The sequence below is a fragment of the Siphateles boraxobius genome, unplaced genomic scaffold, assembly GCF_051911475.1.
Source record: "Siphateles boraxobius isolate OS27281-9 unplaced genomic scaffold, OSU_SipBor_1 8, whole genome shotgun sequence".
Taxonomy (NCBI): Eukaryota; Metazoa; Chordata; class Actinopteri; order Cypriniformes; family Leuciscidae; genus Siphateles; species Siphateles boraxobius.
In genome coordinates this window covers 26,565,211-26,585,000 of record NW_027509208.1, presented here as the reverse complement: position 1 = coordinate 26,585,000, position 19,790 = coordinate 26,565,211, and the positions used below count along the sequence as shown (strand labels likewise).

Below are 19,790 nucleotides of genomic sequence, written 5' to 3'. Positions count from 1 at the left end.
GAAAGAAAGAAAGAAAAAGAAAGAAAGAAAAAGAAAGAAAGAAAGAAAGGAAGAAAGAAAGAAAGAAAGAAAGAAAGATTAGTTAGAAAGAAAGAAAGAAAGAAAGAAAGAAAGAAGAAAGATTAGTTAGAAAGAAAGAAAGAAGAAAGATTAGTTAGAAAGAAAGAAAGAAAGAAGAAAGATTAGTTAGAAAGAAAGAAAGAAAAAGAAAGAAAGAAAGAAAGAAAGAAAGAAAGAAAGAAAGAAAGAAAGAAAGAAAGAAAGAAAGAAAGAAAGAAAGAAAGAAAGAAAGAAGAAAGATTAGTTAGAAAGAAAGAAAGAAAGAAAGAAAGAAGAAAGATTAGTTTGAAAGAAAGAAGAAAGATTAGTAAGAAAGAAAGAAGAAAGATTAGTTAGAAAGAAAGAAAGAAAGATTAGTTAGAAAGAAAGAAAGAAAGAAGAAAGATTAGTTAGAAAGAGAGAAAGAAAGAAAGAAGAAAGATTAGTTTGAAAGAAAGAAGAAAGATTAGTTAGAAAGAAAGAAGAAAGATTAGTTAGAAAGAAAGAAAGAAAGATTAGTTAGAAAGAAAGAAAGAAAGAAGAAAGATTAGTTAGAAAGAGAGAAAGAAAGAAAGAAGAAAGATTAGTTAGAAAGAAAGAAAGAAGAAAGATTAGTTAGAAAGAAAGAAAAAGAAAGAAAGAAAGAAAGAAAGAAAGAAAGAAAGAAAGAAGAAAGATTAGTTAGAAAGAAAGAAAGAAAGAAAGAAGAAAGATTAGTTAGAAAGAAAGAAAGAAAGAAGAAAGATTAGTTAGAAAGAAAGAAAGAAAGAAAGAAAGAAGAAAGATTAGTTAGAAAGAAAGAAAGAAGAAAGATTAGTTAGAAAGAAAGAAAGAAAGATTAGTTAGAAAGAAAGAAGAAAGATTAGTTAGAAAGAAAGAAAGAAAGAAAGAAAGAAGAAAGAATAGTTAGAAAGAAAGAAAGAAAGAAAGAAAGAAAGAAAGAAAGAAAGAAAGAAGAAAGATTAGTTAGAAAGAAAGAAAGAAAGAAAGAAGAAAGATTAGTTAGAAAGAAAGAAAGAAAGAAAGAAAGAAGAAAGATTAGTTAGAAAGAAAGAAAAAGAAAGAAAGAAAGAAAGAAAGAAAGAAAGAAAGAAAGAAAGAAAGAAAGAAAGAAAGAAGAAAGATTAGTTAGAAAGAAAGAAAGAAAGAAAGAAAGAAGAAAGATTAGTTAGAAAGAAAGAAAGAAAGAAGAAAGATTAGTTAGAAAGAAAGAAAGAAAGAAAGAAAGAAAGAAAGAAAGAAAGAAAGAAAGAAAGAAAGAAGAAAGATTAGTTAGAAAGAAAGAAAGAAGAAAGATTAGTTAGAAAGAAAGAAAGAAAGATTAGTTAGAAAGAAAGAAAGAAAGAAGAAAGATTAGTTAGAAAGAAGAAAGATTAGTTAGAAAGAAAGAAAGAAAGAAAAAGAAAGAAAGAAAAAGAAAGAAAGAAAGAAAGAAAGAAAGGAAGAAAGAAAGAAAGAAAGAAAGGAAGAAAGAAAGAAAGAAAGAAAGATTAGTTAGAAAGAAAGAAAGAAAGAAAGAAGAAAGATTAGTTAGAAAGAAAGAAAGAATTAGTTAGAAAGAAAGAGTAGTTAGAAAGAAAGAAAGAAAGAAAGAAAGAAAGAAAGAAAGAAAGAAAGAAAGAAAGAAGAAAGAATAGTTAGAAAGAAAGAAAGAAGAAAGATTAGTTAGAAAGAAAGAAAGAAAGAAGAAAGATTAGTTAGAAAGAAAGAAAGAAAAAGAAAGAAAGAAAGAAAGAAAGAAGAAAGATTAGTTAGAAAGAAAGAAAGAAAGAAAGAAGAAAGATTAGTTAGAAAGAAAGAAGAAAGATTAGTAAGAAAGAAAGAAGAAAGATTAGTTATAAAGAAAGAAAGAAAGAAAGAAAGAAAGAAAGAAAGAAAGAAGAAAGATTAGTTAGAAAGAAAGAAAGATGAAAGATTAGCTAGAAAGAAAGAAAGAAAGATTAGTTAGAAAGAAAGAAAGAAAGAAGAAAGATTAGTTAGAAAGAAAGAAAGAAAGAAAGAAAGAAAGAAGAAAGATTAGTTAGAAAGAAAGAAAGAAAGAAAGAAAGAAGAAAGATTAGTTAGAAAGAAAGAAAAAGAAAGAAAAAGAAAGAAAGAAAAAGAAAGAAAGAAAGAAAGAAAGAAAGAAAGAAAGAAAGAAGAAAGATTAGTTAGAAAGAAAGAAAGAAAGAAAGAAAGAAAGAAGAAAGATTAGTTAGAAAGAAAGAAAGAAAGAAGAAAGATTAGTTAGAAAGAAAGAAAGAAAGAAAGAAAGAAGAAAGATTAGTTAGAAAGAAAGAAAGAAGAAAGATTAGTTAGAAAGAAAGAAAGAAAGATTAGTTAGAAAGAAAGAAGAAAGATTAGTTAGAAAGAAAGAAAGAAAGAAAGAAGAAAGAATAGTTAGAAAGAAAGAAAGAAAGAAAGAAAGAAAGAAGAAAGATTAGTTAGAAAGAAAGAAAGAAAGAAGAAAGATTAGTTAGAAAGAAAGAAGAAAGATTAGTTAGAAAGAAAGAAAGAAAGAAAGAAAGAAAGAAGAAAGATTAGTTAGAAAGAAAGAAAGAAGAAAGATTAGTTAGAAAGAAAGAAAGAAAGATTAGTTAGAAAGAAAGAAAGAAAGAAAGAAAGAAGAAAGATTAGTTAGAAAGAAAGAAAGAAAGAAGAAAGATTAGTTAGAAAGAAAGAAAGAAAAAGAAAGAAAGAAAGGAAGAAAGAAAGAAAGAAAGAAAGAAAGAAAGAAAGAAAGAAAGAAAGAAAGAAAGAAAGAAAGAAAGAAAGATTAGTTAGAAAGAAAGAAAGAAGAAAGATTAGTTAGAAAGAAAGAAAGAAAGAATTAGTTAGAAAGAAAGAGTAGTTAGAAAGAAAGAAAGAAAGAAAGAAAGAAAGAAAGAAAGAAAGAAAGAAAGAAAGAAGAAAGAATAGTTAGAAAGAAAGAAAGAAGAAAGATTAGTTAGAAAGAAAGAAAGAAAGAAGAAAGATTAGTTAGAAAGAAAGAAAGAAAAAGAAAGAAAGAAAGAAAGAAAGAAAGAAAGAAAGAAAGAAGAAAGATTAGTTAGAAAGAAAGAAAGAAAGAAAGAAAGAAAGAAAGAAAGAAAGAAGAAAGATTAGTTTGAAAGAAAGAAGAAAGATTAGTAAGAAAGAAAGAAGAAAGATTAGTTAGAAAGAAAGAAAGAAAGATTAGTTAGAAAGAAAGAAAGAAAGAAGAAAGATTAGTTAGAAAGAGAGAAAGAAAGAAAGAAGAAAGATTAGTTTGAAAGAAAGAAGAAAGATTAGTTAGAAAGAAAGAAGAAAGATTAGTTAGAAAGAAAGAAAGAAAGATTAGTTAGAAAGAAAGAAAGAAAGAAGAAAGATTAGTTAGAAAGAGAGAAAGAAAGAAAGAAGAAAGATTAGTTAGAAAGAAAGAAAGAAGAAAGATTAGTTAGAAAGAAAGAAAAAGAAAGAAAGAAAGAAAGAAAGAAAGAAAGAAAGAAAGAAAGAAGAAAGATTAGTTAGAAAGAAAGAAAGAAAGAAAGAAGAAAGATTAGTTAGAAAGAAAGAAAGAAAGAAGAAAGATTAGTTAGAAAGAAAGAAAGAAAGAAAGAAGAAAGATTAGTTAGAAAGAAAGAAAGAAGAAAGATTAGTTAGAAAGAAAGAAAGATTAGTTAGAAAGAAAGAAGAAAGATTAGTTAGAAAGAAAGAAAGAAAGAAAGAAAGAAGAAAGAAAGAAAGAAAGAAAGAAAGAAAGAAAGAAAGAAAGAAAGAAAGAAAGAAAGAAGAAAGATTAGTTAGAAAGAAAGAAAGAAAGAAAGAAAGAAGAAAGATTAGTTAGAAAGAAAGAAAGAAAGAAAGAAAGAAAGAAAGAAGAAAGATTAGTTAGAAAGAAAGAAAAAGAAAGAAAGAAAGAAAGAAAGAAAGAAAGAAAGAAAGAAAGAAAGAAAGAAAGAAAGAAGAAAGATTAGTTAGAAAGAAAGAAAGAAAGAAAGAAGAAAGATTAGTTAGAAAGAAAGAAAGAAAGAAAGAAAGAAAGAAAGAAAGAAGAAAGATTAGTTAGAAAGAAAGAAAGAAGAAAGATTAGTTAGAAAGAAAGAAAGAAAGATTAGTTAGAAAGAAAGAAGAAAGATTAGTTAGAAAGAAAGAAAGAAAGAAAGAAAGAAGAAAGAATAGTTAGAAAGAAAGAAAGAAAGAAAGAAGAAAGATTAGTTAGAAAGAAAGAAAGAAAGAAAGAAAGAAAGAAAGAAAGAAGAAAGATTAGTTAGAAAGAAAGAAAGAAAAAGAAAGAAAGAAAGAAAGAAAGAAAGAAAGAAAGAAAGATTAGTTAGAAAGAAAGAAAGAAAGAAAGAAAGAAAGAAAGAAAGAAAGAAAGAAAGAAAAAAGAAAGATTAGTTAGAAAGAAAGAAAGAAAGAAGAAAGATTAGTTAGAAAGAAAGAAAGAAAGAAAGAAAGAAGAAAGATTAGTAAGAAAGAAAGAAAGAAAGAAAGAAAGAAAGAAGAAAGATTAGTTAGAAAGAAAGAAAGAAAGAAAGAAAGAAAGAAAGAAAGAAAGAAAGAAAGAAAGAAAGAAGAAAGATTAGTTAGAAATAAAGAAGAAAGATTAGTGAGAAAGAAAGAAGAAAGATTAGTTAGAAAGAAAGAAAGAAAGAAAGAAAGATTAGTTAGAAAGAAAGAAAGAAAGATTAGTTAGAAAGAAAGAAAGAAAGAAGAAAGATTAGTTAGAAAGAAAGAAAGAAAGAAGAAAGATTAGTTAGAAAGAAAGAAAGAAAAAGAAAGAAAGAAAGAAAGAAAGAAAGAAAGAAGAAAGATTAGTTAGAAAGAAAGAAAGAAAGAAGAAAGATTAGTTAGAAAGAAAGAAAGAAAGAAGAAAGATTAGTTAGAAAGAAAGAAAGATTAGTTAGAATGAAAGAAAGATTAGTTAGAAAGAAAGAAGAAAGATTAGTTAGAAAGAAGAAATATTAGTTAGAAAGAAAGAAAGAAGAAATATTAGTTAGAAAGAAAGAAAGAAAGAAAGAAAGAAAGAAAGAAAGAAAGAAAGAAAGATTAGTTAGAAAGAAAGAAAGAAAGAATTAGTTAGAAAGAAAGATTAGTTAGAAAGAAAGAAAGAAAGAAAGAAAGAAAGAAAGAAAGAAAGAAAGAAAGAAAGAAAGAAAGAAAGAAGAAAGATTAGTTAGAAAGAAAGAAAGAAAGAAAGAAAGAAAGAAAGAAAGAAAGAAAGAAGAAAGATTAGTTAGAAAGAAAGAAAGAAAAAGTAAAAAAGAAAGAAAGAAAGAAAGAAAGAAAGAAGAAAGATTAGTTAGAAAGAAAGAAGAAAGATTAGTTAGAAAGAAAGAAAGAAAGATTAGTTAGAAAGAAAGAAAGAAGAAATATCAGTTAGAAAGAAAGAAAGAAAGAAAGAAAGAAATAGTAGTTAGAAAGAAAGAAAGAAAGAAAGAAAGAAAGAAGAAATATTAGTTACAAAGAAAGAAAGAAAGAAAGAAAGAAGAAAGATTAGTTAGAAAGAAAGAAAGAAAGAATTAGTTAGAAAGAAAGATTAGTTAGAAAGAAAGAAAGAAAGAAAGAAAGAAAGAAAGAAAGAAAGAAAGAAAGAAAGAAGAAAGATTAGTTAGAAAGAAAGAAAGAAATAATTAGTTAGAAAGATTAGTTAGAAAGAAAGAAAGAAAGAAAGAAGAAAGATTAGTTAGAAAGAAAGAAAGAAAGAAAGAAAGAAAGAAAGAAAGAAAGAAGAAAGATTAGTTAGAAAGAAAGAAAGAAAGAAGAAAGATTAGTTAGAAAGAAAGAAAGAAAGAAAGAAAGATTAGTTAGAAAGAAAGAAAGAAAGAAAGATTAGTTAGAAAGAAAGAAAGAAAGAAAGAAAGAAAGAAAGAAAGAAAGAAAGAAAGAAAGAAGAAAGATTAGTTAGAAAGAAAGAAAGAAGAAAGATTAGTTAGAAAGAAAGAAAGAAAGATTAGTTAGAAAGAAAGAAAGAAAGAAGAAAGATTAGTTAGAAAGAGAGAAAGAAAGAAAGAAGAAAGATTAGTTAGAAAGAAAGAAAGAAGAAAGATTAGTTAGAAAGAAAGAAAAAGAAAGAGAAAGAAAGAAAGAAAGAAAGAAAGAAAGAAAGAAAGAAAGAAAGAAGAAAGATTAGTTAGAAAGAAAGAAAGAAAGAAAGAAGAAAGATTAGTTAGAAAGAAAGAAAGAAAGAAGAAAGATTAGTTAGAAAGAAAGAAAGAAAGAAAGAAAGAAAGAAGAAAGATTAGTTAGAAAGAAAGAAAGAAGAAAGATTAGTTAGAAAGAAAGAAAGAAAGATTAGTTAGAAAGAAAGAAGAAAGATTAGTTAGAAAGAAAGAAAGAAAGAAAGAAGAAAGAATAGTTAGAAAGAAAGAAAGAAAGAAAGAAAGAAGAAAGATTAGTTAGAAAGAAAGAAAGAAAGAAAGAAAGAAGAAAGATTAGTTAGAAAGAAAGAAAGAAAGAAAGAAAGAAGAAAGATTAGTTAGAAAGAAAGAAAAAGAAAGAAAGAAAAAGAAAGAAAGAAAGAAAGAAAGAAGAAAGATTAGTTAGAAAGAAAGAAAGAAAGAAAGAAAGAAAGAAGAAAGATTAGTTAGAAAGAAAGAAAGAAAGAAGAAAGATTAGTTAGAAAGAAAGAAAGAAAGAAAGAAAGAAAGAAAGAAAGAAAGAAGAAAGATTAGTTAGAAAGAAAGAAAGAAGAAAGATTAGTTAGAAAGAAAGAAAGAAAGATTAGTTAGAAAGAAAGAAGAAAGATTAGTTAGAAAGAAAGAAAGAAAGAAAGAAAGAAAGAAGAAAGAATAGTTAGAAAGAAAGAAAGAAAGAAAGAAGAAAGATTAGTTAGAAAGAAAGAAAGAAAGAAAGAAAGAAAGAAAGAAGAAAGATTAGTTAGAAAGAAAGAAAGAAAAAGAAAGAAAGAAAGAAAGAAAGAAAGAAAGAAAGAAAGAAAGAAGAAAGATTAGTTAGAAAGAAAGAAAGAAAGAAAGAAAGAAAGAAAGAAAGAAAGAAAGAAAGAAAGAAAGAAAGAAAGAAAGAAAGAAAAAAGAAAGATTAGTTAGAAAGAAAGAAAGAAAGAAGAAAGATTAGTTAGAAAGAAAGAAAGAAAGAAAGAAGAAAGATTAGTAAGAAAGAAAGAAAGAAAGAAAGAAAGAAAGAAAGAAAGAAGAAAGATTAGTTAGAAAGAAAGAAAGAAAGAAAGAAAGAAAGAAAGAAAGAAAGAAAGAAAGAAAGAAAGAAAGAAAGAAAGAAAGAAAGAAAGAAAGAAAGAAAGAAAGAAAGATTAGTTAGAAATAAAGAAGAAAGATTAGTGAGAAAGAAAGAAGAAAGATTAGTTAGAAAGAAAGAAAGAAAGAAAGAAAGATTAGTTAGAAAGAAAGAAAGAAAGAAAGATTAGTTAGAAAGAAAGAAAGAAAGAAGAAAGATTAGTTAGAAAGAAAGAAAGAAAGAAGAAAGATTAGTTAGAAAGAAAGAAAGAAAAAGAAAGAAAGAAAGAAAGAAAGAAAGAAGAAAGATTAGTTAGAAAGAAAGAAAGAAAGAAGAAAGATTAGTTAGAAAGAAAGAAAGAAAGAAAGAAAGAAAGAAGAAAGATTAGTTAGAAAGAAAGAAAGATTAGTTAGAATGAAAGAAAGATTAGTTAGAAAGAAAGAAGAAAGATTAGTTAGAAAGAAGAAATATTAGTTAGAAAGAAAGAAAGAAGAAATATTAGTTAGAAAGAAAGAAAGAAAGAAAGAAAGAAAGAAAGAAAGAAAGAAAGAAAGAAAGATTAGTTAGAAAGAAAGAAAGAAAGAATTAGTTAGAAAGAAAGATTAGTTAGAAAGAAAGAAAGAAAGAAAGAAAGAAAGAAAGAAAGAAAGAAAGAAAGAAAGAAAGAAGAAAGATTAGTTAGAAAGAAAGAAAGAAAGAAAGAAAGAAAGAAAGAAAGAAAGAAAGAAAGAAAGAAAGAAAGAAAGAAAGAAAGATTAGTTAGAAAGAAAGAAAGAAAAAGTAAAAAAGAAAGAAAGAAAGAAGAAAGATTAGTTAGAAAGAAAGAAGAAAGATTAGTTAGAAAGAAAGAAAGAAAGATTAGTTAGAAAGAAAGAAAGAAGAAATATCAGTTAGAAAGAAAGAAAGAAAGAAAGAAAGAAAGAAAGAAATATTAGTTAGAAAGAAAGAAAGAAAGAAAGAAAGAAAGAAAGAAAGAAGAAATATTAGTTAGAAAGAATGAAAGAAAGAAAGAAGAAAGATTAGTTAGAAAGAAAGAAAGAAAGAATTAGTTAGAAAGAAAGATTAGTTAGAAAGAAAGAAAGAAAGAAAGAAAGAAAGAAAGAAAGAAAGAAAGAAAGAAGAAAGATTAGTTAGAAAGAAAGAAAGAAATAATTAGTTAGAAAGATTAGTTAGAAAGAAAGAAAGAAAGAAAGAAAGAAGAAAGATTAGTTAGAAAGAAAGAAAGAAAGAAAGAAAGAAAGAAAGAAAGAAAGAAGAAAGATTAGTTAGAAAGAAAGAAAGAAAGAAGAAAGATTAGTTAGAAAGAAAGAAAGAAAGAAAGAAAGAAAGAAAGATTAGTTAGAAAGAAAGAAAGAAAGATTAGTTAGAAAGAAAGAAAGAAGAAATATTAGTTAGAAAGAAAGAAGAAATATTAGTTAGAAAGAAAGAAAGAAAGAAAGAAAGAAAGAAAGAAAGAAAGAAAGAAAGAAAGAAAGAAAGAAAGAAAGAAGAAATATTAGTTAGAAAGAAAGAAAGAAAGAAAGAAAGAAAGAAAGAAAGAAAGAAAGAAGAAATATTAGTTAGAAAGAAAGAAAGAAAGAAAGAAAGAAAGAAAGAAAGAAAGAAAGAAAGAAAGAAAGAAAGAAAGAAAGAAAGAAAGAAAGAAAGAAAGAAAAAGAAAGAAAGAAAGAAAGAAAGAAAGAAAGAAAGAAAGAAAGAAGAAAGATTAGTTAGAAAGAAAGAAAGAAAGAATTAGTTAGAAAGAAAGATTAGTTAGAAAGAAAGAAAGAAAGAAAGAAAGAAAGAAAGAAAGAAAGAAAGAAAGAAAGAAAGAAAGAAAGAAAGAAAGAAAGAAAGAAAGAAAGAAAGAAAGAAAGAAAGAAAGAAGAAAGAATAGTTAGAAAGAAAGAAAGAAGAAAGATTAGTTAGAAAGAAAGAAAGAAAGAAGAAAGATTAGTTAGAAAGAAAGAAAGAAAAAGAAAGAAAGAAAGAAAGAAAGAAGAAAGATTAGTTAGAAAGAAAGAAAGAAAGAAAGAAAGAAAGATTAGTTAGAAAGAAAGAAAGAAAGAAAGAAAGAAAGAAAGAAAGAAAGAAAGAAAGAAAGAAAGAAAGAAAGAAAGAAAGAAAGAAAGAAGATTAGTTAGAAAGAAAGAAGAAAGATTAGTTAGAAAGAAAGAAGAAAGATTAGTTAGAAAGAAAGAAGAAAGATTAGTTAGAAAGAAGAAATATTAGTTAGAAAGAAAGAAAGAAGAAATATTAGTTAGAAAGAAAGAAAGAAAGAAAGAAAGAAAGAAAGAAAGAAAGAAAGAAAGAAAGAAAGAAAGAAAGAAGAAAGATTAGTTAGAAAGAAAGAAAGAAAGAAGAAAGATTAGTTAGAAAGAAAGAAAGATAGATTAGTTAGTAAGAAAAAAGAAAAAAGAAATATTAGTTAGAAAGAAAGAAAGACAGAAAGAAAGAAGAAAGATTAGTTAGAAAGAAAGAAGAAAGATTAGTTAGAAAGAAAGAAAGAAAGAAAGAAGAAAGATTAGTTAGAAAGAAAGAAAGAAATAAAGAAAGAAAGAAGAAAGATTAGTTAGAAAGAAAGAAAGAAAGATAGATTAGTTAGTAAGAAAGAAAGATAGATTAGATAGATAGATACATAGATAGATAGATAGATAGATAGATAGATAGATAGATAGATAGATAGATAGATAGATAGATAGATAGATAGATAGATAGAAAGAGATAGATAGATGGATAGATAGATAGATAGATAGATAGATAGATAGATAGATAGATAGATAGATAGATAGATAAGTTCATTAGTACATATAGAATGGTAGTTTAATTGAGTCTTGGGCTTCAGGGAGTTTAGATTTGAGTTTTTGTGTTGTACACTGCTGGGCCACCGTAGCCTGGGCTCAATTTGAACTGTTGCAATGAAAGTCAATGGGATTTTTATGATTTTTAATATTAATTTTTAAGAAATCTGAAAGTCAAATCAGTCTGAAAAGATATAGCACACTAAGTCAGAACAGTCTGAAGGTCTGACCCGAGTTTGGAGTTTGTAGAGTTAAAGCTCTAGGAGGAGTAGCAGTCAGAAAATTTTGGTTAAGAAAAAGAAGAAGAAAAAGAATAATAATAAGTTTAAATAGGATTTCAGTAAGTTGGCTTTCACAAGCCAACTTAATAATAAGTTTAAATAGGATTTCAGTAAGTTGGCTTTCACAAGCCAACTTAACTAGAAAAAGTTCGTCGAGACAAACTTTAAGTTGGCTTGTGAAAGTTTGGAGCAGAAAGTTTAAAGAAGTTTAAAGTAGTTTAAAGTTTACATTCGTTTAAAATGTAAATTAGTGTGAAGTTTAAAGTAGTTTGAAGTTTAAATTAGTATATAGTTTAAATTAGTTTAAAGTTTAAATGTTTAAATTAGTTTAAAGTTAAAAGTAGTTAGAAGTTTAAATTAGTTTAAAGTTTAAAGTAGATTGACGTTTAAATTAGTTTAAAGTTTAAATTTAGTTTGAATTTTAAAGTAGTTTGAAGTTTATATTAGTTGCTAGGGTGTTCTGGGTGGTTGCTAGGGTGTTCTGGGTGGTTGCTATGGTGTTGCTAGGGTGTTTTAAGGTATTTTGGGTGGTTGCTATGGTGTTGCTAGGGTATTTTAAGGTATTTTGGGTGGTTGCTAGGGTGTTCTGGGTGGTTGCTATGGTGTTGCTAGGGTGTTCTAGGGTATTTTGGGTGGTTGCTATGGTGTTGCTAGGGTGATTTAAGGTATTTTGGGTGGTTGTTAGGGTGTTCTGGGTGGTTGCTAGGCAGTTACTAGGGTGTTCTGGTGGTTGCTAGGGTGTTGCTAGGGTGTTCTAGGGTATTTTGGGTGGTTGCTATGGTGTTGCTAGGGTGATTTAAGGTATTTTGGGTGGTTGCTAGGGTGTTCTGGGTGGTTGCTAGGCAGTTGCTAGGGTGTTCTGGGAGTTGCTAGGCAGTTGCTAGGGTGTTCTAGGGTATTTTGGGTGGTTGCTATGGTGTTGCTAGGGTGTTTAAGGTATTTTGGGTGGTTGTTAGGGTGTTCTGGGTGGTTGCTAGGCAGTTGCTAGGGTGTTCTAGGGTATTTTGGGTGGTTGCTATGGTGTTGCTAGGGTGTTTTAAGGTATTTTGGGTGGTTGCTTGGGTGTTCTGGGTGGTTGATATGGTGTTGCTAGGGTGTTCTACGCTATTTAGGATGGTTGCTAAGGTGTTCTAGGCTATTTTGGGTGGTTGCTATGGTGTTGCCAGGGTGTTTTAAGGTATTTTGGGTGGTTGCTAGGCAGTTGCTAGGGTGTTCTGGGTGGTTGCTATGGTGTTGCTAGGGTATTCTATGGTGTTTTGGATGGTTGTTATGGTGTTGCTAGGGTGTTGTATGGTATTTTGGGTGGTTGCTAGGCAGTTGCTAGGGTGTTCTGGGTGGTTGCTATGGTGAACTATTTGTGAATTTAAAAGTTCATAAGTGTATGAATTTATGAAAATTCATAAGTGTATGAATTCATGAGTTTATAAGTTTATGAGTTTATGAGTTTAGAGTTTATAAGTTTAAATGAGTAAGAGTTCAGAGTTTATTAATTTATGAGTTTGAGTTCATAAGTGTATGAATTCATGAGTTTATAAGTGTATGAGTTTATAAGTGTACAATTTATGAGTTTAGAGTTTATAAGTTTAAATGAGTCTAAGAGTTCAAGTTTAGAGTTTATTAATTTATTATGAGTTTAATAGTTTAAGTGTAGATAGAAAAGTGTCATAGATAGATTAGTTTATTAGTTTAAATGAGTCTCAATGGCTCATAGTAAATAGAATGGCAGTTTGATTTAGATAGATTGAAGAGTTCAATTTTAGAGTTTATTAATTTATTATGAGTTTAAGATTAGATAGATAAGTGCAATAGTTAGATGAGTTTATTAGTTTAATTGAGTCTTAATGGCACATATAGTGTATAGAATGGCAGTTTGATTCAGTCTAGGGTTTCAAGGGATTTACATTTGAATTTTTGACAGTTGGGGAGTTTGAAAATCTGAAGATTCCGCAATGTAAAGTCAATGGGAGTTTTTTCCGAGTTTGATCGTAGTTTTTAGGAAAACCGTAAGTCCGATCAGTTAGAAAAGATATAGCACACTAAGTCAGAACAGTTTGAGTGTCCGTGCCGAGTTTGGAGTATGTGGAGTTAAAGCTCTAGGAGGAGATAGAGTTGGAAATTTTAGTCTCAGAAAAACAATAATAATAATAATAATAAGTTTAAGTACAATATCAGTAAGTTGGCTCTCACAAGCCAACTTAACTAGAAAAAGTTTGTCGAGACAAACTTTAAGTTGGCTTGTGAAAGTTTGGACCAATAAGTTTGAAGAAGTTTAAATTAGTTTAAAGTTTAAATTAGTTTGAATTTTAAAGTAGTTTGAAGTTGAAATTAGTTTGAAGTTTAAAGTAGTTTGAAGTTTAAATTAGTTTATAGTTTAAATTAGTTTAAAGTTTAAATAAGTTTAAATTAGTTTAAAGTTAAAAGTAGTTAGAAGTTTAAATTAGTTTAAAGTTTAAAGAAGTTTGAAGTTTAAAGTAGTTTGAAGTTTATATTAGTTGCTAGGGTGTTCTGGGTGGTTGCTAGGGTGTTCTGGGTGGTTGCCAGGCAGTTGCTAGGGTGCTCTGGGTGGTAGCTATGGTGTTGCTAGGGTGTTGTAAGGTATTTTGGGTGGTTGCTATGGTGTTGCTAGGGTGTTCTAGGGTATTTTGGGTGGTTGCTATGGTGTTGCTAGGATGTTTTAAGGTATTTTGGGTGGTTGCTAGGGTGTTCTGGTTGGTTGCTATGGTGTTGCTAGGGTGTTCTAGGGTATTTCGGGTGGTTGCTAGGGTGTTCTGGGTGGTTGCTCGGCAGTTGCTAGGGTGTTTTAGTGGTTGCTAGGGTGTTGCTAGGGTGTTTTAGGGTATTTTGGGTGGTTGCTATGGTGTTGCTAGTGTGATTTAAGGTATTTTGGGTGGTTGCTAGGGTGTTCTGGGTGGTTGCTAGGCAGTTGCTAGGGTGTTCTGGGGGTTGCTAGGCAGTTGCTAGGGTGTTCTAGGGTATTTTTGGGTGGTTGTGTGACAAGCTTTGGCAATATTGTAATATGTACAGTCATGCCAATAAAGCAATTTGAAATGAATTGAATTGAATTAGAGTTAGAAAGAGATATAGGATAGATAGATAGATAGATAGATAGATAGATAGATAGATAGATAGATAGATAGATAGATAGATAGATAGATAGATAGAGTTAGACAGAGATAGATAGATAGATAGATAGATAGATAGATAGATAGATAGATAGATAGATAGATAGATAGATAGATAGATAGATAGATAGATAGAGTTAGAAAGAGATATAGGATAGATAGATAGATAGATAGATAGATAGATAGATAGATAGATAGATAGATAGATAGATAGATAGATAGATAGATAGATAGATAGATAGAGTTAGAAAGAGATATAGGATAGATAGATAGATAGATAGAGTTAGAAAGAGATATAGATAGATAGATAGATAGATAGATAGATAGATAGATAGATAGATAGATAGATAGATAGATAGATAGATAGATAGATAGATAAGGCTGGATAGATAGATAGATAAGGCTGGATAGATGGATAGATAGATTGATAGATAGATAGATAGAAAGATAGATAGATAGATAGATAGAGGCTGGATAGATGGATAGATAGATAGATAGATAGATAGATAGATAGAAAGATAGATAGATAGATAGATAGATAGAGGCTGGATAGATAGATAGATAGATAGATAGATAGATAGATAGATAGATAGATAGATAGATAGATAGATAGATAGATAGATAGATAGATGAGGCTGGATAGATAGATAGATAGATAGATAGATAGACAGAGAGATTGATAGCTAGATAGATAGATAGATAGATAGATAGATAGATAGATAGATAGATAGATAGATAGATAGACAGAGAGATTGATAGCTAGATAGATAGATAGATAGATAGATAGATAGATAGATAGATAGATAGATAGATAGATAGATAGATAGATAGATAGATAGATAGATAGAATAGTCAGATGATAGATAGATAGATAGATGAGTGTCATAGATAGATTAGTTTATTAGTTTTAAATGAGTCTCAATGGCTCATATAGTACATAGAATGGCAGTTTGATTCAGTCTAGGGCTTCAAGGAGTTTAGATTTGAATTTTTGACAGTTGGGGAGTTTGAAAATCTGAACATTCCGCCATGTTAAGTCAATGTGAGCCGAGTTTGGAGTATGTAGAGTTAAAGCTCTGGGAGGAGTTAGAGTTGTAAATTTTTAGTAAGAATAATAATAATAATAATAATAAGTTTAAGTACAATATCAGTAAGTTGGCTCTCACAAGCCAACTTAACTAGAAAAAGTTCGCCGAGACAAACTTTAAGTTGGCTTGTGAAAGTTTGGACCAGAAAGTTTAAAGAAGTTTAAAGTAGTTTGAAGTTTACATTAGTTTAAAATGTAAATTAGTGTGAAGTTTTCAGTAGTTTGAAGTTTAAATTAGTTTATAGTTTAAATTAGTTTAAAGTTTAAATGTTTAAATTAGTTTAAAGTTTAAAGTAGATAGAAGTTTAAGTTAGTTTAAAGTTTAAAGTATATTGAAATTTAAATTAGTTTAAAGTTTAAATTTAGTTTGAATTTTAAAGTAGTTTATATTAGTTGCTAGGGTGTTCTGGGTGGTTGCTAGGGTGTTCTGGGTAGTTGCTATGGTGTTGCTAGGGTGTTGTAAGGTATTTTGGGTGGTTGCTATGGTGTTGCTAGGGTGTTTTAAGGTATTTTGTGTGGTTGCTATGGTGTTCTGGGTGGTTGCTATGGTATTGCTAGGGTGTTCTAGGGTATTTTGGGTGGTTGCTATGGTGTTGCTAGGTTGATTTAAGGTATTTTGGGTGGTTGCCAGGGTGTTCTGGGTGGTTGCTAGGCCGTTGCTAGGGTGTTCTAGGGTATTTTGGGTGGTTGCTATGGTGATGCTAGGGTGATTTAAGGTATTTTGGGTGGTTGCTAGGGTGTTCTGGTGGTTGCTAGGGTGTTCTAGGGTATTTTGGGTGGTTGCTATGGTGTTGCTAGGGTGATTTAAGGTATTTTGGGTGGTTGCTAAGGTGTTCTGGGTGGTTGCTATGGTGTTGCTATGGTGTTCTAGGGTATTTTGTGTGGTTGCTATGGTGTTGCAAGGGTGATTTAAGGTATTTTGGGTGGTTGCTAGGGTGTTCTGGGTGGTTGCTAGGCAGTTGCTAGGGTGTTCTGGTGGTTGCTAGGGTGTTCTAGGGTATTTTGGGGGGTTGCTATGGTGTTGCTAGGGTTTTTTAGAATTGTTAGAAAGAAAGAAAGATTAGTTAGAAAGAAATAAAAAGAAAGAAAGATTAGGTAGAAAGAAAGATTATTTAGAAAAAAAGAACATTTAGAAAGGAATTGATAGGTTAGAAAGAAAGAAAGGTTTGAAAGAATTGTTAGATATAAATGTTAGAAAGAAAGAAAGAAAGAAAGATTAGTAAGAAAGAAAGAAAAAAGAAAGATAAGGTAGAAAAAAGATTAATTAGAAAGAAAGAAAGAAAGAAAGGACAGATTAGTAGGAGAGATCAGTTAGAAAGTTAGAAAGAAAGAAAGAAAGAAAGAAAGAAAGAAAGAAAGAAAGAAAGAAAGAAAGAAAGAAAGAAAAATTATGTAGAAAGAAAGAAAGAAAGAAAGAAATTAGTTAGAAAGAAAGATTAAGTAGAAAGAAAGACAGAAAGAAAGTTAGAAAGGAAGATTAGTTAGAAAGAAAGAAAGATTAGTTAGAAAGATAGATTAGTTAGAAAGAAAGAAAGAAAGAAAGAAAGATTAGTTAGAAAGAAATAGATTAGTTAGAAAAGAAAGATAGATTAGTTAGAAAGAAAGATAGAAAGAAAGATAGATTAGTTAGAAAGAAATAAATATTAGTTAGAAAGAAAGAACGAAAGATAGATTAGTTAGAAAGAAAGAAAGAAAAAGGAAGATAGATAGATAGAGAGATAGATAGATAGATAGATAGATAGATAGATAGATAGATAGATAGATAGATAGATAGATAGATAGATAGAAAAAAAAGTTTATGAGTTTAGAGTTTATAAGTTTAAATGTGTAAGAGTTCAGAGTTTATTAATGGATGAGTTTGAGTTCATAAGTGTATGAATTCATGAGTTTATAAATTTATGAATTCATGAGTTCATAAGTGTATGAATTCATGAGTTTATAAGTGTACGAGTTTATGAGTTTAGAGTTTATAAGTTTAAATGAGTAAGAGTTCAGAGTTTAATTTATGGGTTTGAGTTCATAAGTATGAATTCATGAGTTTAAGTGTATGAGTTAATACGTGTACTAGTTTATGAGTTTAGAGTTTATAAGTTTAAATGAGTAAGAGTTCAGAGTTTATTAATTTATGAGTTTGAGTTCATAAGTGTATGAATTCATGAGTTTATAAGTGTACGAGTTTTTGAGTTTAGCGTTTATAAGTTTAAATGAGTAAGAGTTCAGAGTTTATTAATTAATGAGTTTGAGTTCATAAGTGTATGAATTCATGAGTTCCTAAGTGTATGAGTTTATAAGTGTATAAGTTTATGAGTTTAGAATTTATAAGTTTAAATGAGTCTAAGAAAGACTAAGAAAGAAAGAAAGAAAGAAAGAAGAAAGAATAGTTAGAAAGAAAGAAAGAAGAAAGATTAGTTAGAAAGAAAGAAAGAAAGAAGAAAGATTAGTTAGAAAGAAAGAAAGAAAAAGAAAGAAAGAAAGAAAGAAAGAAAGAAAGAAAGAAAGAAAGAAAGAAGAAAGATTAGTTAGAAAGAAAGAAAGAAAGAAAGAAAGAAAGAAGAAAGATTAGTTTGAAAGAAAGAAGAAAGATTAGTAAGAAAGAAAGAAGAAAGATTAGTTAGAAAGAAAGAAAGAAAGATTAGTTAGAAAGAAAGAAAGAAAGAAGAAAGATTAGTTAGAAAGAGAGAAAGAAAGAAAGAAGAAAGATTAGTTTGAAAGAAAGAAGAAAGATTAGTTAGAAAGAAAGAAGAAAGATTAGTTAGAAAGAAAGAAAGAAAGATTAGTTAGAAAGAAAGAAAGAAAGAAGAAAGATTAGTTAGAAAGAGAGAAAGAAAGAAAGAAGAAAGATTAGTTAGAAAGAAAGAAAGAAGAAAGATTAGTTAGAAAGAAAGAAAAAGAAAGAAAGAAAGAAAGAAAGAAAGAAAGAAAGAAAGAAAGAAAGAAAGAAAGAAAGAAGAAAGATTAGTTAGAAAGAAAGAAAGAAAGAAAGAAGAAAGATTAGTTAGAAAGAAAGAAAGAAAGAAGAAAGATTAGTTAGAAAGAAAGAAAGAAAGAAAGAAAGAAAGAAGAAAGATTAGTTAGAAAGAAAGAAAGAAGAAAGATTAGTTAGAAAGAAAGAAAGAAAGATTAGTTAGAAAGAAAGAAGAAAGATTAGTTAGAAAGAAAGAAAGAAAGAAAGAAAGAAAGAAAGAAGAAAGAATAGTTAGAAAGAAAGAAAGAAAGAAAGAAAGAAAGAAAGAAAGAAGAAAGATTAGTTAGAAAGAAAGAAAGAAAGAAAGAAGAAAGATTAGTTAGAAAGAAAGAAAGAAAGAAAGAAAGAAAGAAGAAAGATTAGTTAGAAAGAAAGAAAAAGAAAGAAAGAAAGAAAGAAAGAAAGAAAGAAAGAAAGAAAGAAAGAAAGAAAGAAAGAAAGAAGAAAGATTAGTTAGAAAGAAAGAAAGAAAGAAAGAAGAAAGATTAGTTAGAAAGAAAGAAAGAAAGAAAGAAGAAAGATTAGTTAGAAAGAAAGAAAGAAAGAAGAAAGATTAGTTAGAAAGAAAGAAAGAAAGAAAGAAAGAAAGAAGAAAGATTAGTTAGAAAGAAAGAAAGAAGAAAGATTAGTTAGAAAGAAAGAAAGAAAGATTAGTTAGAAAGAAAGAAGAAAGATTAGTTAGAAAGAAAGAAAGAAAGAAAGAAAGAAGAAAGAATAGTTAGAAAGAAAGAAAGAAAGAAAGAAAGAAGAAAGATTAGTTAGAAAGAAAGAAAGAAAGAAAGAAAGAAAGAAAGAAGAAAGATTAGTTAGAAAGAAAGAAAGAAAAAGAAAGAAAGAAAGAAAGAAAGAAAGAAAGAAAGAAAGAAAGATTAGTTAGAAAGAAAGAAAGAAAGAAAGAAAGAAAGAAAGAAAGAAAGAAAGAAAGAAAAAAGAAAGATTAGTTAGAAAGAAAGAAAGAAAGAAGAAAGATTAGTTAGAAAGAAAGAAAGAAAGAAAGAAGAAAGATTAGTAAGAAAGAAAGAAAGAAAGAAAGAAAGAAAGAAGAAAGATTAGTTAGAAAGAAAGAAAGAAAGAAAGAAAGAAAGAAAGAAAGAAAGAAAGAAAGAAGAAAGATTAGTTAGAAATAAAGAAGAAAGATTAGTGAGAAAGAAAGAAGAAAGATTAGTTAGAAAGAAAGAAAGAAAGAAAGAAAGATTAGTTAGAAAGAAAGAAAGAAAGATTAGTTAGAAAGAAAGAAAGAAAGAAGAAAGATTAGTTAGAAAGAAAGAAAGAAAGAAGAAAGATTAGTTAGAAAGAAAGAAAGAAAAAGAAAGAAAGAAAGAAAGAAAGAAAGAAGAAAGATTAGTTAGAAAGAAAGAAAGAAAGAAGAAAGATTAGTTAGAAAGAAAGAAAGAAAGAAGAAAGATTAGTTAGAAAGAAAGAAAGATTAGTTAGAATGAAAGAAAGATTAGTTAGAAAGAAAGAAGAAAGATTAGTTAGAAAGAAGAAATATTAGTTAGAAAGAAAGAAAGAAGAAATATTAGTTAGAAAGAAAGAAAGAAAGAAAGAAAGAAAGAAAGAAAGATTAGTTAGAAAGAAAGAAAGAAAGAATTAGTTAGAAAGAAAGATTAGTTAGAAAGAAAGAAAGAAAGAAAGAAAGAAAGAAAGAAAGAAAGAAAGAAAGAAAGAAAGAAAGAAAGAAAGAAGAAAGATTAGTTAGAAAGAAAGAAAGAAAGAAAGAAAGAAAGAAAGAAAGAAAGAAAGAAAGAAAGAAAGAAGAAAGATTAGTTAGAAAGAAAGAAAGAAAGAAAGAAAGAAAGAAAGAAAGAAAGAAAGAAAGAAAGAAAGAAGAAAGATTAGTTAGAAAGAAAGAAAGAAAAAGTAAAAAAGAAAGAAAGAAAGAAAGAAAGAAAGAAGAAAGATTAGTTAGAAAGAAAGAAGAAAGATTAGTTAGAAAGAAAGAAAGAAAGATTAGTTAGAAAGAAAGAAAGAAGAAATATCAGTTAGAAAGAAAGAAAGAAAGAAAGAAAGAAATAGTAGTTAGAAAGAAAGAAAGAAAGAAAGAAAGAAGAAATATTAGTTACAAAGAAAGAAAGAAAGAAAGAAAGAAGAAAGATTAGTTAGAAAGAAAGAAAGAAAGAATTAGTTAGAAAGAAAGATTAGTTAGAAAGAAAGAAAGAAAGAAAGAAAGAAAGAAAGAAAGAAAGAAAGAAAGAAAGAAAGAAAGAAAGAAAGAAAGAAAGAAGAAAGATTAGTTAGAAAGAAAGAAAGAAATAATTAGTTAGAAAGATTAGTTAGAAAGAAAGAAAGAAAGAAAGAAGAAAGATTAGTTAGAAAGAAAGAAAGAAAGAAAGAAAGAAAGAAAGAAAGAAAGAAAGAAAGAAGAAAGATTAGTTAGAAAGA

The 19,790-nt window shown here is 27.6% G+C and overlaps 1 long non-coding RNA gene across 1 annotated transcript in view; it reads left to right on the top strand.

The window, feature by feature from the left end:
- LOC143728900 (uncharacterized) overlaps window positions 1-16,143 on the top strand; it is a 35,905-nt gene extending 19,762 nt beyond the window's left edge. The window contains exon 2 of the long non-coding RNA XR_013199915.1: window positions 16,010-16,143. This is a non-coding gene — a long non-coding RNA (uncharacterized LOC143728900). The remainder of the gene's footprint in view (window positions 1-16,009) is intronic.
- Window positions 16,144-19,790: the final 3,647 nt, after the last annotated feature.